We start from the raw sequence: 16,823 nt of genomic DNA, 5'->3' as shown, positions 1-16,823 counted from the left end.
TTGTAGAGCAAAATGGAGTATTTTGGTCTAAATAACCCAAAATGTGATGTCCACATGTAGACGCCAGGTCCTAGGAGGTTAAAGAATAACAATGTGTCAAGCATTAAAAAAATCAGGATCAATAAGTACAAATGTGCTAGACATTAATGTCATAGTTTGTGCCTTCAAAGTATCCTGATGGTCATGGCAAGGTCACGTCTTTAGGACATACCGTGTTATTGTGCTGTTACAGTTTCAGCAGTAATCAAATATCAACATACACTCGGATATTATAAAGTTGATCCAAAAAGTTTATCCAAAACATGTACATGTTCAAGTTCAAACAGTTCTTCTGCTTGCCTTCAGGGCATGCAGAATTAAAGCATTTCATTTCAGAGGTCTGCATCTGCACTGAGCATTTCCGATATAACCACTGCTGGACGACACGGTACATGGATTTAAACTGTAACATTATCATAAGGAATGTGGTCCCTTAAACACCGCGGACTGAACAAGTTTGTCTTTTATGAATGAATCTTCTGCTGCCCCGACCTGTAGTTCCGAACCAAACACAACTCTTGAGATGATCCTGCTCATAAAATATTCCCAGATTACCAGACCTCAGTTTTCATGGCCAACAGAACATTAACATGCTTATTGCTCTCGCCGATTATCCTCACTATGTACGGTACATTAGCGAACTGTACGATTGGCCAACCCCCTGCCTGTGCAATCAACAGAGAGCGTGAATGAATGATCAGCCATTAGCAGGTCGGGTGTGAACTGTGAAAATGGGCTCTCACACCAATGACTGCAGGAGGCCTTGATTTGCTTTAGCCTAGCTTAGCAACCTGCTAGCAAGGACCGAGCGGTTGTTAACACTGTGGCAGTGCGTGAGCTAGCGTTAGCCTGCCCAATGTAATGCAGTGGAATACGGACTAGTGTAGCGTGTTGAAGCCCAGTCTAGTGGAGTGCTGTGTGCAAGATCATAGTAAGACTCCTTGCTAGCATATGCTTGTGTTTAATGCAGCGACCTGCTTCTGCATGGTGAGTTTACACATACCCTGCAGTGAAGGTAGTGTGTGTGTGTGTGTAATATCAGTAATCAGTGTACCTCACACAGACAGAGTATAACTAGGCCCGGTGTGGTGAGAGTGGCTGAGACCAGCTCTCTGCCAGCCTAAGTTGACTGTTTCAGCCGCTTTGTGTGTGTTTGTGGTCATGGATACTAAGACTGGAGGCTCCACCTTCAGATGCCGTCTAGGCAGCCAAGGCCCCTCAAGGTCCAGGTAATAGGACCTTGGTCCAGGTAATAAGTGTCTTTGTTTGTGCTGTCTTCTCTTCATGCTGCATTTTATTTATTTATTTTAGAGAGTGGGGGGTCCTTTAATACCCCTGTGAGTTCTCTGTGTGTGTATGTGTGTGTCCTCCTGCCTGTGCAAATGTTAGTTTAATGCATTTATGACCTTTATGCAGTACACATGAGGAAAGCAAAGAGATGAACTCTGTTATCAGTGTTACAGGAATGCTGCAGAAAGGGTGCACGGAGCTTTGTGTGTGCCTGTGTTTGTGTGGCTCAAGCAGTGTTGGTCTGCTCTCTGTGGATCGGATGCTATTAGAGTTACCAGCATGAAGGCAGCAACATGTCCAGGGTCAAGAGAAGATTTCTGATGGACAGGAAAAAAAAAAGTGCCAAGTGATCCTTGGTTGCGTTTTGTTGAAGTAAATGTAAAAAAATAAAACACAAGGAAATAGAGAAGGGATTCACTTGTGAGGAAAGTAAAGCAAAATGGGTATTGTGTGAAATGTGACCTTTTGTTGTATCTAATTGAAATAGAAAATGCTGGGAAAAGTAAGAAGGAACTTATTAAACCAGATTTTTAAAACTGTTTTATTCTTTTTAAACTGCTAGAGATAAAGGAGACGGTAGTTCAAACAAGCCAGAGCCAATGGCACATTAGTCACAATGAAGAAATCAAGACCGTTCTGATCATGTACAATTTTCCACTTTATCTTGTTTGACAGTGTTGAGAGATGGGCGTGAGAGGGGTGAGAAAGCGTGATACTGTATTTCAGCATCATGCTTATTTGGTTTTTCCACCTTCACACCCCGGTCAAATTTCACGGCACAGAACCATAGCTGCATGACGGTTCATCGTAGTCCCTCGAATCAGTGGACCAGAGTGGACCCGAGGCCGCTGACTGAGCACACAGCTCGCTGGTATTAGCTCAGCGCGCTGGCGTCTGCAGTGTGCATGGTTAATTCGGCTGTTGTTGTCGCTTATGTGTGTCCCAGTGGAGCCAGGGCGCGTTGGTTCGCAAGCCTGGTTTTAGTTCCACTCACTAGTCTACATGCACACATGGAAACTGATGTGAGATCCCTCTGGGCTCTTCCATCACTTCATGTGTGAAAAACCTGAAACTCTTACCTAATACGGACTACATTAGTTTGGTATTTTGTATTTGATTGATGGCGACCATTGAGGCTCAGAATATATATACATATTTTGTTTTTGCTTTTGTTTGTTTTTTTTCTTTGCACGAGCTTTCAGGTTTATTTCTGAGTTAAAATAATTGGCTCATCTATACTGCAGGCTAATACATTTCCCTCTACATCAACATATTTTGAGACGTAACTCAACTAATTGTAAATTATGCTTATCATTAAACTTTTAAATTATGTGTTTACATTGTATTTGTTTCAGGTGCAATAATAAAAATATGTATGTGTATTTATGGGGGCTGATGCAAGACAGTAAGCACGCATATAACCTTACTTTTCAAGGTCAAGCAGCTCTTTCTGTTTTCTATAATGATGACCTCTCTGTTCCCTGTCACTGAACAGCTCAAGGACCTCAGATCCAACTGTCATATTCACATCACAGCACTTACCCAGGCTACCCTGTCCATCACCAGAAACAAACATTTCATTATCATTCTAAATCACTGGCAGATCACTAATTCATCCCTCATGCACTCAGATTTAGGCATATTTTTGAATAATTCAGTGTTATTTGTTCATTCAGTGTTCTTCCTTACATTAACATCTCACTTTCTGCATCCGTACTGGCTCATCTTTGTGATGTGACCAGTGGCTGTGTGATAAGAAGGCTAAATAATGAGTAAGCTTTAAAACAAGTAATGGTTGAGCTTTACTATCAAACTCTCACACTGGGGATTTGTAGATTAGTGTTGCTTTTTGATTCCACACCCTCAACCCGTTGATGTGGCGTTGCATAGATGTTGTTGCCCTGATCATCATTCAGGCTTGGAGTCATAATAATGAGCAACAGGATGGGTGCAGCAAGAGACGGCGAGACAAATACTGGGTGCATGTGATGTTAAGTGTAAGCTCTCTTAACTGGATTCACCTGATTTGCGCCTGTTCATGCCCCAGTGTGCTCAGGCATGCTAGCTGTTCAGCACCCAGGCTCATTATAAGGCCTAATTCAATTGACCTGGGGATGTAAACACATCTGTACGCAAATATAAGCGGGCCAATTTGGAGTGCCGCGACACTGAGCTGCAGTGATTTGTTGTACCGAGAGGATAATCAGCACAGAGCCTGAAAAGTAATAGTGAGGAGGCAGTAGCAATAAAGTAGTTACTGTCTGCTCAGGGACAAAAAAAAAAGATGAAGGGGTGGTGGTGAGGGGTGGGGGCAGTGCAAGCTCAGCTAGTGTCCCATGCTTACTTGGGTGTAATGACCCATCAGTGGTGACATCTTGTTTCATCAACTTCTGCTTCCTTTCACTTGTCTATCTGGGCTGAGTCTCTCCTTATCTGCTGCCCTTCTCCCCTCCTGCCTACTGAAATCTGTCTTCCTCTCTCGTGTTTTCATTTTCTGTTGGCCTGTATCTACTTCTCCTCTCAGCTAGATGCAAAGGGTTACCCTGAACCACATAGTGGAGGACGTACAGTTTCAGAGCATCTTGTATTCTGTGAGAAGGATCAAAGACCCATTGGTTTTTTGTTTTTTTTTTTTTGAAATCGCTGCTGGCATACAATCATTTAGTCAGATTTTGCTAAATGAGCGGGTAATAAATTTGATTGTGTAATTGTTATACAGATCAATTTAGAGCAAATAGCTGTATTTGAAAGTGGAACAAGCTTGATTAAGTTATCACACAATTTTGATAATCCAGTAATCGTGTAATTCTTTTAAAGCAAAATAGCAAAAAAAAAATCCTCCTGTGACACTAAATTGAATATCATTTGTTTGGGTTTTCATCATATGAGATGCAAGATGCCATTGTGCACCTGTGGAACTGAAATGGATTGTGACAAAACAAGAAAATGATTGCCATAATGACCGGTAATTAAAGTAATAGCTTATCAATTATTTGAATTCTAATTATTGCATGGTTTTAATTTTTTGTATTTAGCAAGCTGGCTTGACCTTCGCTACATGTCGTACCCCTGCTGTCTCTCTCCATGTTTTCTGTCTGTATCTAATACACAATATAAATGCACACTTTTTTTATTTTTTAAATATCCTGGACAGACAGAAGTAAGATAGGTGAAGTAAGAGGAAGCAGTGTGAATCAAAAACAGTATAACGACATTGTAACTATGTGTGTGTGTGTGTGTGTGTGTGTGTATGCGCGCACATGTACGCTTGTGTGTGTGAATGTGTGTATGGGAAGAGGCACGGGGGCCGAGCTGACGAGGCCTCTCACTGGGATACTGGCAGGCCTTACTTGCCGCAGGCCCAGCTCTCAGCTCCACCTCTGACAGGCTTCATACTTATTGCTCAATGACATTCGATGTTTTCCTTCAGTTTGCTGTAAGATTGATTTCTCAGATATGTTTGAAATATCTCCAGAGCCCTAGAGCGTGGTGACTGGCACAGTGGCACAGAGAAAGAGAGAGAGACAGAGAGGTGGTGCAATCGGGGAGTAGAGGAGAGGATGGTGTGTTCGAGGCTAAGGATAAGTTGTAAGGAAGAAGAACAGTGTAGAATTCTCCAGTTTTGCATGAATGGGAGGACGTCTTTATGATGCTTTTAGCTTTTGAACTTTTTGCCATCTTTGAAAATTTAGCCAACTGAAATTTTACAACAAAACAGAGAAGCATGAGCTTGTTCATTCATTCAGTTCAGTTTTATTTTTATAGCTCCAAATCACAGAAACGGTTGCCTCAAGGCAAAGACAGTAAGGTAAAGACAATAATACAGTGAACACCCCAACAATCAGATGAGCCCCTGTGAACAAGCACTTGATGACAGCGGGAAGGAAGATCTCGGTTTTAACAGGAATAAACCTCCAGCAGAAACGGGCACAGTCAGGTCTTGGGGGTGAGGGGAGAAAGACAGGACAAAAGACACACTGTAGGAAAGAGATGAATAATAACCAATGATTAAAGTTTGTGTGTAACCAAATAGTACATTTGTAAATCTCATCTTATGTTCAGATAGATTGTTCAATTCACATTATTAAATGCCTGAAAAAAGGGGGTGGCCCAGTGGTTGAGTGTCTGGAGCGCATACCTCAGTAGCATTCTCTCAGCAGTGAGCTTTCGGTTTCAGTTTTTAACCCATTTTTCCTGCCTGTGTGCACTTCCAGTATCGAATGAATGCCTGAACAATCTTCCTCAAAATAATACCAGAAAACAGTAGAAATGGCTTAAAACATGGAATCCTAGAGCTGTGGTTGAGGCCACGATGTGAAGTTTCCTTGTAACAAAGAAAATGTATGTATTGCCTTTCATGACGTGAGTGTTTCCATAAAGTTACATGACTGTGAAAAAGGGTGATACTGCAGAAAAATCACAAAAAAACCCCATCGCTCTGTAGAGTTTAAAAGTCCTTTGTCTTTCCAAAGTCCAAAAGTTAAATATTTTCAGTGACATAAAACGCACAATAATAGTGGGTTCCAGAATGAATGTGAAGTTGGAATTTCCGAGTTCGAGTTTGGAATATGAATCTTGAACACCTCAACTTGCATTTCCTACTCGGAAAGTTGGAACAGCCCCAGCAACCACGAGTTAACAATCCAAGATGGCGGCAGCAAACATAAACAGTAATGAAGCTGTAAAACTTGGAATCTGTGCTGCTGCTGCTGCTGCTGCTGTGTGTTTGTGACTCGCTAAATAAGCCGTACACCTTACTGCAGCAAATTCCAAGTTCCGAGGTATTTTGAATCTCTCCATGGAACCTGATACCTGACAGGCAATTAGTCCAAGATCTGGAGAGGCCTGACGGTCCCTTTAGCGTGGCCCCTGTTGTGGCATCGTACCTCTCTCTCTCTTCCAAGGTGTTTATCCTGTTTGCAGAGGGGCCTGTAATGAAATTTTCCCCTTTGTGAAAATGCATCCTCTGTGCATATTGCATTATGTCACATCTCATCAGTGAGCATTTGATCACATCTACTGCTTTGTTTTCTCTGGAAGAAGGTGGGGGGTGGGGGGGCACAGATCAACTGTTTTAAACTCTTTAATGCAATTTAACAATGCCACATATTCTTTTCACGTTTCATTGGGGTCCTTTACGTGTGAAATTACAGAGCCTTGCCTAGCCTGACTGACACAGCGCAGCAGAGGCAGGGTCACACCGAAGCGCCAGATGTGGGAGGGAGAGCGAAATTAATTGCTACACATTGTTCAGTGGGTGTATGTGCACCTTTAGTGAATTAACCGCTCTCTGGGTGTGACTGTTTGAATAAGGGGAATTGGGTACGAGGCCTCTCGCTCACAGCTGAAGCCAACGCTAGGCGCTGCATCCAGTTTGCTTATCTGCCCCCTAAATTCACATGCTTAACTTGTCGTTTGTTAGTGCGTGAAGTAGGAAAATATTTCTATGAACAACTCGTTGCTTAGTTGTTGTTCTCAATTTCTTTGTGTTGCTCTAGCAGTTCATATCTAAAGTACATGTATGTCAAATGTATATTTTAAATCTGCTTTAACATATTTTTAAAGACAAGGAAAATGGCATTTAAATGCAATTTGAATATTCTAGATACTCTGAATCTAAGAAAGAGCCACTTAATTCGCGTGACATATTCAGACAGACAGCTTTAATTGTGATGACCTGAAAGCTGTGCATTAGGTAAAAATGGCAAACCAATTAGAGAGAGTGTCAGCATGGGCCCAATAATGTGAATCTTAATGTTGTCTCTACTGACTTGCATTGCTATTAGGTTAGACAATGAGATTGAGAGCACAGATAATGCACATTAATGACAGTTGGATGGCAGATATGAGGAGCATATGGTGCTCTCCTATGGCCATTTACAAAGTTCATACCATGCTTTCACCCATCTGGAGTATGGCAAGAAAGTCAAGTTTATATTTAAGATTTTGTGGTTTCTATAATTCAAAGAATAAAGCTTAAAATATATTTGATCTTGATTTATTTTGCTGCATTGATACCCGATTTTGTGGCAGCCATAAGATCTACAGAAAGGCAGTGCATCATCATGTTCCTCTGAGGTCTTACCATCTACACAGCAGATACAAGCCCTAACCCATGCTGCCAGCTTCATCCCTATCAGAGGAACTAACAGTGCCCACTGTAATCACGGGCCTGGCATAGTCTCCAGCATGGAGAGTTTCTCGTGGACCATCCCTTCAGAATAGGTCCTTCCACCTGGACCCCCCCCCCCCCCCCCCCCCCAAAACCCCCTGTCTCTCTATTTTTCTGGGCAATAGGAGGGTGGAAGGTTTGGGGATTTGATGGGGAGATGGTGGGTGAGGGAGGGATTGGGGAGGTAGTGGAGGTGGTGGGGGCACTCTGCTTCCCCTGGGGCTGCCTGCTGGAGCGAGGTGACCCAGCTTGTCGCTCGGTGACCTGTGAGAGGGACATTATGAAGTGTGAGTGGCTGTCACCCTAACCGCTTGTGACAGCACGGCTCCCGGCACAGCTGTGCCAGCCAGAGACCCAGGGCCCATGGAGAAAGGGGGTGGGAGAGAGGACGCTTTGGAAAAGGTGCGGACTTGGGGCGGGGTGTTCAGAGGGTGTCTGTGGTGGGGCAGGAGGTTGGGAGTAGAAGGAGAAAGAAGGTGAGGGTATCAAGGCTCCGTCTCTCATACTGGTGTAATGACTTCATCCCACTGATTCCGCTACTTAACGGATAGCCCTGCAGGTCTTTCATGTCAAAGCCAGTAGATTTGGGCTTTGAGCTACACTACATTATAGCATAGTGACGAAAGTCATAAGACCAGATGTTGTCCTTTAAGCGACCAGGGTTACATTTGTTCTAAGCCCAACTCTCAAAAACAAGGCGTTCTTTATTAGCGTTCCTATTATTTTCGCAGTTTACACAAAGAGCTTACATTTTATTGTCTCTATTGTCATTTTCAGTGAATGATTTACTCAGCAAATGTTTTGCCCCATCAACTTCCCTCAGGATGGCACAGAAGCACAGAAAGCAAACAACAAGAGAAAATGTTTGTTTTTTTTATTGTTGTTGTTCTTGTTCTGGCGCTTTCGTCTAAGCTGCTCTTCTTAATGATAGGTTGCAGGACCTTGAAAGGGTTTGTTCAGTGTAGTCCACTGCAAATCTCGAGTAGAAAGGTCAGAGACCTTTGACATGCCTGTGCTGTTATTTACCATCCAGTTAAACTCATTAGTTTGTGACTTGACTCGGGGAACAAAGGTGTTGCCACCCAAGTCCCAGTCAGGATCATTAAGCTTTACTTCTTTTGATGGAGTAATTGGGCACGTTGAAAGATAAAGCAATGGAACTATACATAAGTTTGATTTCTAAGGTAATGCTTAATATATTCTCAGCACATTTTTTTTTTTTTTTGCAATACATCACAGGTGAGTACAGTTCACAAATAACCAACGAGTATTTCACACTATAAAATGCAGATAATATGTATGTGCAGCTTTTGAAAGTGTTCTGCCTCCCAGGAATATTATCTCATGCCATATGGAAAAGTCCCAAAGCCTAGTGTCAGTGTCTGACAGTTGTAGACAGCAATAACCCTACTTCCTTGTGGCTGAGCACGCAATGTGATTTCCCTCAGCAGGTCTCTAATTTCCCTAATCACTGTACAATGCAAATAGTCTCATTTACACATGGATGAGCAAACCAAGAAACACAGAGCCTCATTGATCTTAAGGTGTTCACAGGAATCAAATGAACTCGTATGTCTTATTTTATTTTCATGTGTATATCTTGAACGTGCCAGCATAGAATAGACACATACTTTTTGTTTATAGCTACAATTTGGATATCTTTGCCAACCTTAGTTTATGTCATCTGTTACCGAGAAGACTCATTTGTCGCACCTCACTGCAGGCTGCAAACAAAAAAGATGATATGAAATTGTTCTAATTGAGTAATAGTGCTGGGAAAGAGTCATTATCTCACAGAAACACAGCGTCTAGATTAAAATATCCCAAGTGAAGCTCACTTAACCAGTCAGCTTAGTTAACTACAGTGGCTAAAGTTAAAAAAAATAAAAAGAATAAAGATTTTGGTAAAAAAAAGTTTATTGCTTTTGTTTTTTCTAAAGAACAAAGAGCCTATAAAGAAAGCCAATACAGCCATGAGATATGATTGTGAAATATCTTGGCAAGTTTTATATAATTTTTTTCTTCACCTTGTAGAATAAATTGTAACCTTAGTAAATTCAAGCAAATACTATACATCTCTCGGGCAGCTGGTCCAAAGTGAATGTATGCACTATTGTGTTGAGGAAAAACCTTGTTAATTCATAGTTAATTTTATTTTAGTTATGTACTATTACCAAACAATGAAATGGTAGTTAACATTTATTAATTGATTTGTAGAAAATGTCTGTTTGAAAAGTTGACACTAATATTTATAGATGTCTCGAAATGGTAATTAAGTGTGGTATAATTTGATAAAATAAAACATTTAAAAATCACATAATCAAGGAACAAATTATATTGTAAATTCATTTGACCGTTCTGACATAATAACCTGGACACCCCAACAAAATGACTGCAGAACCACAGACTGTAATACAGCGTCCAAGTCCCGTATGCAAATATCAAATGCATCTAAATGATATGTCATTAAAAGAACCAGAAAGGTTACAAACTGTTAGATGGTTAATGCTGACACATCTGATTTTCTCAGAATCCACCTTTTGACATTGGGCAAGAAAAAGTGGAAGTAAATGCTACTTTTCAGGTATAAAATTCAAATTGGTGTTCAGAATGTATATAAGTAGTTTAATGTAAACCACTTATCAGACTTTTGAAGTGAATCCCACCTCACACACATGTCACAAGACAAACACAAAAGGTCATCTTATGCCTATAATGACAACCCATTTTCATCATAATGTCATTGTTTAATAGTGAAATATTTACTTGCTTTGTATTCAGTCTTCTTTTAACTTTCTATGACTATGCTGTATCCCTCTATCCCCGCTCTGTATCTAAACCTTTCCCCTTTACTCCACACCTCTCTCTCTCTGCATCCCTCTGTCACAGCTGACCTGTGTCCTCTCTCTGCAGGGCCTCTCCTGGTAGCGCCCAGCTGGCGCGCTGGGCAGAGGCAGGAGGTAGTGCCAGCTCTACTGGTGCAGAAAGGGGCACACCAGGCAGACAGGCCCAGTGTCAGCAGCAGCAGCAGCATGCTATCCCCCTGGCTGCCATGTTCACAACACACACATATGCCCACATATATCTATATATTGCCGTAGCCTGAATGCATGCACACACCAGCATCAGTGGACCAATGCCAAATGGGTTTGGTCTGACTGGGACCTAGTTAACTGGGACAAAAATTTGTTTACACACTAGACTAGTGAAAACAGGCACAGAGACACATTGAACCACGCACACATTCACATGGGAGGGCATGCAGAGACAATGCTGCATAAAGGAAAACCAGCACTGTCTTTTCCAAACTCCTTAATGATTAGTTTGACAGATCTTCAAGTCAGCCTGTGGCCCGTTGTCCCTGAAGGAGTGTGAGTTATACGGTGCAAGTAATAGAACACATATTGAACTGTGTGCATGTTATTGACTTGTAGAAGTCTTCAGGGTCAGCACTAGAAGCTGGTTGTAATTAAGAAGATGGGGACTTGGCCTCCTGCCTGTAGTTACCCCTGCAAGACTTCAGCCCAGGGTTTGCCTATGCTCTTACTATTGATTTAACTTGACCTTCTTCTGCCAGCAAGTGTATTAACCCAAGTAAAACCTTACAGCCCTGAGATCAGATCTGCAGTAATTACGATCAACAGGGAGAGGAGGAAAACATATTGCACCTCGACGTACATCATTTTGAAACTTGCGAGCTCAGGTGGCTTGAATTTAAATGTCAAGATGTATACAGACTAATGTGGCAACACTGTGACATATATAAGTAATGTGAGGTTTGGAATCGTTCATAGTGTAGTGTATTTGTAATCTTAGATTCATATGGCATATTGTTTGTTTCTGCATAGGATTTGGCTGATTTGCATACTGTTTGATTATCAGAGCCTTGCGTATTCAGCCAAACTTCCTCACTGTTGTTTGTATGTGTGTGTATTTTGACCTCTTTACACAGAGAGCCCCCCAATTGTGCCCCAGCAGCCAGCCGAGCTCAGTCAAGCGAAGCCTATATGCTCACTGGCATTTCACACACCCAAACGCGTGCATGCAAACACACATGAATATCACTTATCCAGCTGGGCTCGAATGCCGCACACTCTCTCACTGTCATACACACACGCACATTACTTTAGATATGGAAATAGTGGTTAGGGTGTTATTCCCTAATGTACACCTTGTATAGCACCTCTGTCCAACAAAAAAAACCCAACCTCAGTCACATCTCCACTCCAATCAGTCCAACTCTTGCTTCACTCTGCAGGTCGGCCCACCCTTTGCCATTACCAGGATTTGAGGCACACTTCCGCCTTAAAAGTTGTACACCACTACCTTTGATAATCAAGATGGAACCTAATTGAGCTCACCCATGCAGAAGATGCTCTCGCCTTTTTCGCGCACACACACTTTTTGAGGAGATGGGGGCCTATACTGTTTCAGCTCATCCAACTGTGAGATTCTCCTTTCCCCTTTCCAGTCCTGCCATCATCTCACTAATGGTGTTTCTATCTCTTCTCCATAGGAGGTAAATGAAGCTTTTAAGCAGGGCGGAGGGAAGGGGGACCGCTGAAAAGATTAATTGACTTTCTACAGAGCTTCACTTATCCTCCTCTGGCACCTTTGACTTGTGAGTGTATTTGTGTTTGGATTACATGATTATATCACCGTCATTGCAGCAATTTGTGGTTTGTTCAAAAACTGTTTGAAAATATCAAACTGTGTCCCATCAGCCATTTCATCCACAGTGGCTACTTGATAACTCTCTGTACAATTAGAGCAAAGATTGGTGGCATTCGTGGTTAAATTGTTTGTGATTATAAATGAAATGAACTTTTCTCCAGTTAAATTTATATGTGAGTGAAGCAATACGCAGAGTAACATCAGTGTGGTATTTCTTATTGATTCTGTTCCCTTTTAGGACCATAATTCTGGCACAAAACTAGCTACACGAATGGATAAGTGCAGGTTTGATGCCTTGATTTATCCTCAACACTATTAAAAAACTTTAATGCCACTTTAATATAGATTTGAATTAAAGAGCCAGATAACAACCCTGCAGCAGTCCATAAAGTTTGACGTCACATAAAGTATGTACAGAAATATACTGCTGAAGTTGAGCACTTGGGACTGATGGTGGAAAAAAATGAATGAACAATGTATATTTTAATTTTAAAACTTCTGTAGTAAGACACTAATATAACTGAAGAGTTTATACTTAACCCTGTTGCACCGAAATCTTTTGTTGTGTTGCCTTCATATTGCTGTACTTATTTTATTTCTTAAAATCTGCACAGGATTTCTTACAAATTTAGTGAGTATAAAGTGGTAAATATTTTTCCCTCCTTTGATTTAGCTGCTGTGCACCAGACACCATTGCTACAGCAGACATTGTTGTTTTATTCAACACTGTAACATATCCTTCCTTCAGAAGCTAAGTTGGCTTGAAATTGCTTTGATGAGCAGTGCAACAGAAAAAGGCTGGGTGGAGTCTACTGCATAGACTACAGTGTGCCACGTATCGCACCTGTTTGTCACAGAGCTCTGGCATATAGCTGGGAGATGTAATTCGTATTGTATTAATTGTAAGATACAAAGGGTGAATTATAGCATAACACCAATACAAGGAAAGTTCTCACACAGTTTAAAATGACAACAAATCTTACACCTGGACTCATTCTTATGCAGAACCTCTAAAGTACAGTTAACTGATTTTAGAGTCCCTCTCTTCCGGCCTGACACATGTTCATGGACACACACACGTGTAATGAAAGGTAATGCATCTGCTTCTCATATAGAGAGAAGTCTGACTATGTATGCCGGTGTGATGAGAGTGCGAGGGAGAGAGAGCAGAGAAGCAAAATGTGTGAAAGTACTGAGTTCGCTCCCTACCCCCATCTTCCTGCTATAAACTCTACCACCCACAGCTGCACACACTTCTCCTGTCACGGTGATAATCTCTTTGTCAGGAGCCGTCTGTTAGAGATTTGTCCGTCTGATTCGGTGAATGTCCGAGTGGCAGGTCGAGCTGTAATGCCACAGGGTGTCCAAGGGTCTGTGTCTCTGTGTGTGTGTGTTTATATGCATGTACGCACATCCAGTGCCATAGGTGGTGGGATATCTGTCCCTGTCAGTGTGTATATCCCTTTTCTTTGGACCTCTGTTTTGTGACAGAAGGGGAATGTTGGAATATAAAGGCAAAGATGTAACTAAAGAGGAGACTGTTATAATGTGAATTATTAGCTGTTCTAACTTTGAAGTGATTCCTACAGTGAAAAAGTGAGCAATGTGAAGCTGCAATTTGGTGACGTACTCGTTTAGCCATGTTATGGCCTCTAACCCTCATGCTAACACAGTCAATTTGGATTTAACCCAGATGTTAGCGCTACCTACAGATGGCATAACATGTCATCCTTTTCCAACAGGCTATGGTTATAGCTGCTACCCCAGCAGGACCCCTTCTTGTCAGCCACTAATGCTGTGACTGACATCCATCAACTATGAGCCACCACAAGATGGGTAAACATGATAGAGGGCAAGAACTGGTTGTGTCCCAGCCATTTGTGAATGACTCCTCAACTGAAATGAGGGTAACCTGGATGGCGACGTCAACACAGACCTCAATTTAGACAAAATGAAGGAGGACAAGGATGACACCACCTTCCAGCAGTTGACCTGGCGTGTATTTACATTTCTCAGGAGGTGCACATCAGAAGAAACGGTTCTGGTTATGTCGTAAGTTACGATGTACATCTGACGCAGAACTATAATTTATGTGTTACTGCAGATTGATCTCACTATACAGCAAAGTCAGCATGTTCCCTTAACATTGTCACATTGTTTATCAAGAAAAGACTTGGAAGATATGAATCCAAGCCTTGTACTCTGGTATAAAATGTATGTAGTTTATACACTTATTCCATGCTCTTCCTGTGGAGGAGTCCAAGGCTGTGGGTGAGCCTTGCAGTCTCTGGTGGGACAGTCTTGTGGTTAAACCTGTCAATCATGGACAAAGAAGGCTGGAGTCATGGACGTACCCTGTGTCCCGCCAAAGGTCTTTTGTGGCCCAGTCTTGGAGAAAATGAAAGACAGAAAGACGGAGAAGCTTTCGTCCTCTGCCTACCACAAAAATCAAATTCACTACCCCACCAGGTGCATAGAGCTAGCATTGCAGCTCCAGCAGTGGCAGTGAGGGATAGGCAAAGTGGAGTTAAAATGCAGAGAGAAGGAGAGTGTGTCCCAATCTGCTCAGGAGGCCAAGGCAGGCAGAAACCACAAGGCTTTCGGGTAAAGCATTTATTTCTAGTGGTGGCTGCAAGAAACTTGTCATGCCCAAAGGAGGGTAAGAAGAAGTGTTTGACCTAACGTTTAATCAGTATTCTGTATCACCTCATGAAGGGATGGAAAGGGTAAACTAATGCCCTCATAGTTTATGATTCAGGTGCTTCTGCAGTTCCCAGTTTATCAGGTCTTTCTCGTACTGCTTTCCATTTGAATTGGGAAGCCAGAAAGTTCAACTTCAAAATTAGAATTTGCAACTGGAATGCCCCCTCAACTCAGATTTCCAACTCAGAAAGCTGGAGAGCACTTCCAGCCCTGATTTCACAATCCAAGATGGCAGCAGTGAACATATATAGTAAAACCTGTAATCTGTGCTCACACTGTTGTGTGTGACTCATTACATAAGCCATGCACAGCCAGCTTCTATCTGTGAGTGCACACACATTGCAAGTTTTGTGATGTATTAGTGGCTCTAACTTGCCTAGGGAGTATAAAAAATATGTTTTTTTTTTTCTTTCTCTTCTGACTACTGCTGCTACTACTACTCTTCCCAACTCCAATATCTTACTTAGGTGGATGGAATCCAGCATCAGTCTCCATCCCCTCTAGTTCAAAGAGAGGAGATGCTAGGACAAATGACAGTGCCACCAAGCACCCCTTCAGTATCATCAGTCACTTCGAAATACTTTGTTAGTGTCACCAAGTGTGACCACTTCATTTTGCTCAGGGGGTAACAAAACAATGAAAGTATTCTGCAGCCAGGCAGTTTGCCAATTGTAGGGTGTCCAACCAAAAACAAAAACATAACAAAAGAAACTCTCTTTCCCTTCATCCCCAGCAGGAGGAGCTCCTGTTCTTTTTAAGGGCAAGGGAATGGAAAAGGCCCCCACTTCTTGGCTTGGCTTGAGCATATGTCATTTCTCATGTCCCAAAAGCACAGACTACAGTTTGCTGTGAAACTACCAAAATGTTTTGCTTCAGTGCAGGTGATCAGCAGAGGTCTCCCAAAGAGGAGGCTCAGAAATGGCATTTAATATTGCCATTAAAAAAAACCCCAACTAACAAACAAACAAACAAACAAAACTCTGACGAAAAGCAGGGTTATCTCTCGCTGAATGTATTAAACACTTACAAAAGTACATGTACATTGAGAAAGAGTGCTTGGGCCTGTCAACCCCTCCATCCAGGATGAAAGCTACACTGGCTCAGCCAACGCTGGAAGTCAGTACCTCAGGTTCAGCCTAGCATACTGTAGCTCAGCTTCTGGAGGGCTGATACAGTCTGGTTGTGGGGTACATCTCACATAGACTGAGGATGTGGATCTAGGACTGCAGCTTGACTGGTTTGTCATTAAAAGACATGGTGTTAAGGTGACTGTACCAGGGGATTTCCTAAGTGGAACACTTCACTTCCCAGGGATTTCATAAAGTAACAGTGTTTCTTGTTTTGTTTTGTTGGGTTTTTTGTTGTTGTTGTTTTGTCTTTGCATCCATCTTCGTCTTCCTCATCTTTATGACAATATGAAATAGCTTTTTAAAAAAAAAAAATAATAATGTAGCGATGAGGCAACCAAAATACTGCAAATATTAATGTCTTAACTTTACAGAAAAATGTCATGTCCCTTTCAACAACACCACTGTTGGTACTAAATCAGAAAGTTGCTTACATAGGCATTTGAAAACTTGCATATTGCAGGGTGCTAACCTGTATCAGGTGCTAACCAGTTTTCCAACTCATGGTTTACTTAAATATCCACAGATTTAAAAATAATAATAATAATAATAATAATAATAATATATAAAATCCTAAGACCAAAACCAATCATTTGTATTTTTCCATAGTCATAAGGTAAAGTTACAAAGATTTCAATAAATTCAAAATGGCGATATACTCTTAAGATTCTAAGTACATTTTTGAAGTTCTCCCCTTATGAAAAGATAACATAAAATCTGACAAAGCTGTAATTGCCGGGTTGAGTTATTGTTTCTCAAAGCTCTTGTTCTTTCTTTTGCCTTTCATCTCTCCCCTCCCGACACCTTCTCCTTGCTAT

General features: G+C 41.7%; 1 long non-coding RNA gene across 3 annotated transcripts in view; it reads left to right on the top strand.

Annotated features, from left to right (window-relative positions):
* Positions 1–771: 771 nt before the first annotated feature.
* Positions 772–16,823, top strand: part of LOC101486060 (uncharacterized) — a 17,792-nt gene continuing 1,740 nt past the window's right edge. Inside the window, exons 1-4 of one of the 3 annotated variants that reach the window (XR_013097055.1) lie at positions 772–1,026; positions 12,018–12,122; positions 12,414–12,460; positions 13,918–14,227. This is a non-coding gene — a long non-coding RNA (uncharacterized LOC101486060). Of the gene's footprint in view, positions 1,027–1,102; positions 1,289–12,017; positions 12,123–12,413; positions 12,461–13,917; positions 14,228–16,823 lie in introns of all 3 variants that reach the window. The other 2 variants (XR_013097054.1, XR_190893.5) reach the window with 2 other exon arrangements.

Source organism: Maylandia zebra, linkage group LG1 (assembly GCF_041146795.1).
Source record: "Maylandia zebra isolate NMK-2024a linkage group LG1, Mzebra_GT3a, whole genome shotgun sequence".
Classification (NCBI taxonomy): domain Eukaryota; kingdom Metazoa; phylum Chordata; class Actinopteri; order Cichliformes; family Cichlidae; genus Maylandia; species Maylandia zebra.
Note: the sequence above shows the minus strand (reverse complement) of the source record. Positions and strands in the feature narration are given on the sequence as shown.